Source organism: Manihot esculenta, chromosome 17, assembly GCF_001659605.2.
Source record: "Manihot esculenta cultivar AM560-2 chromosome 17, M.esculenta_v8, whole genome shotgun sequence".
NCBI classification, from domain to species: domain Eukaryota; kingdom Viridiplantae; phylum Streptophyta; class Magnoliopsida; order Malpighiales; family Euphorbiaceae; genus Manihot; species Manihot esculenta.
Window position 1 is genome coordinate 12,147,947 of NC_035177.2, and position 2,532 is coordinate 12,150,478.

The following is a 2,532-nucleotide window of genomic DNA, read 5'->3' on the forward strand; positions in this document are numbered from 1 at the left end:
CAACTACAACACTTCAAACATGCCACATTGTTCAAAAACATAACATTTGCTTAAAAACTCATACAACCCTATACATGCCATTCTACCCATAAAACAACTTAAAACTTACTTAAAACATATGATGAGCTTAAGATCGGCTCTTACCTCTTGAAGATCGAGAGAGAGACGACCTAAACTCGGAGATCCAAGCAAATGAGCTCCTGAGTTCCCAAAGCTCCAAAACTTGTCTTAAATGCTCAAAACTTGCAATGAGAGGTGAAAACTCAAGAAAATGGAGGGGATTTGAAGAAAGAACACAAGATCTGGGGAGAGGGAGGTCGGAAGCTAGCTATGGCCGAAAATGGAAGAAAGCTCGCCCATTTCGGCTAAGTGACCCTTTTATAGTGGCTGGCCAGGCCACATTCGGGGGCCGAAAGTGCTTCCGCATGCATGCCATGTTCGGCGGCCGAACTTGGGTTTCGGCGGCCGAACCTGGACTTCCCTCACTCATGCTTTCGGGGGCCTAACGTGCCTCCAAAATGCATGCATGTTCGGCGGCCGAACTTGACTTTCGGCGGCCGAACCTGGGTTTTCCTCCAAAGACTTTTCATGCAAAAACTCATTTAATTTTTCATACTTAACCATGAAATACCTTAAAACATTTTATGAAAACATGTTTCTACTCTACTAGAGGCTTCCGACATCCGAGATTCCACCGGACGGTAGGAATTCCGATACCGGAGTCTAGCCGGGTATTACATGGCATGCATATTATCCCGAGACAGGACAAAGTTCTTGGGGAACTTGATGTCATCCATTTTTACCTCAGAAGCTGCAAAAGAAACGAAATTATAAAGAATCAGCATACTTTCCGATATTATAAGCAAAGAAGAAACAGAATAGTCGGACAAGGCATTATACCCGTGTCCCGGATATCCCTAAGATTGGACGCGAACATACACTTCTCGACATCATACTTCCTCTCAACGAAAGTCAGTCGAAGCAGCCCGACCTGCTCAATAAGACTCAATTGGGGCAGCTCGTTGCAACCCGGAAAGATCTCCCCCCAACTTAGATCCACCTCCCACGTTCGGGCGGACTCTAATTTTAACTCCGCCACAAGGAAGTTCTCCACCCATCCCTTTATGGAGTCCTTGTACCCCGTGAAAAGAGATAACCCACTACGGGGGGAAAAATAATAGAAATTTTGACCCGCCCTAACCAGACGGAAAAAAGTGACAAACAGACAGGCCGTGGGTGTAAAACCCCAACTCAGGCAGATAGACTCAAAACAAGACATGAACAAAATGGAGTTTGGGGATAACATCCGAGGAGTTACCCCGAAGTATTCAAAGACCTCAATAAAGAAAGGGGTAAAAGGAAACGGTAGACCGAATTCTCTCTGCTTCAAGAAAAACACTATACGACGACCCTCTTAGGGATCCACCAAACCCGGAGGGGGAGGGTAAGGCAGGACTCTCCTTTCATTTGAAAGAGGTGCTCGAATGAAATACAACGGAGCATCTAAAAGTCTCTGGGAAATATACTTAGTTATGTTGGAGGGTGTCATATGCGACTCAAGGTTACCAACATCAGGAAGCTTTGAACTTGCCATGGAAGAACAAGGAAGCGTACCTGAGAACACAATGGGGTGAAAAATGCAGAAGGAGTTGCAGGAAGACAGAGAGCAAAAAAGAGCTAGTTTCTTCAGAAGACAGAAGGAATTCGTGATGAAAGGCAATAATGAGACGGCACGCTGATCTGAACAGTTTTGTCGTGGAGCGGCGCGATCATTAATTACCCTCGAAGTTTACCCTCTCAACGGTTAGATAAATAACCGGTGAGAAGGTAAAGGGGCAAAAAGATGATCGCTGGGCTTCTTCACATCCGTCAAAGGCCAGATCCGTGATTACAGCCCATCAAACAAAAGCCCATTCGCCACCTACATAATACAAGCCCAACTCGCCAGTCAGAGCAACTTAGCCCGCAAGAACAACTCAACCTGCAAAATTCACCACTTCGCCACCTCCATGGTAAATACTAAGGAAACAGAGGGGCAAGTCATGAAAAAACTCAAAAATACAAGCAAATGGGAGCATGATAAAGGTCAGACTTGCTCATCGCTTAAAAAAGTTATAAGATTTGACTTATTGTTATTGAACAAAGGCTGCGAGATCGGAAAGAGGCGATAAGGGCACCTCGGAATCATACAGAGCTGAGAGCTCAGAAATCAACTCAAGGATTAAAGACTGAGCTCACAGGTCGGATTAGTCCAGCTCGGAAAACATAACTTGAGAGCTCGGTCGGCTAAAGGAGGCTCAAAGCTCAACCCATCAAGGATTAGAGACCGAGCTCACAGGTCGGTTAGTCAAGCTCGGAAAAGTAAACCGACCGTCCAGTTGGTTAAGTAGGCCCGGAGCTCGGCTCATCGACTAAAAGCAAGAGTTCACGAAATATGGTCAGCTCAGCTCGGAAAAAACGAAACAAAATTTAGTTGGCTAAAGCTACGAAGAAAAGCAGTATCAGTACTTCATTCATGACAGAGAAAGAACA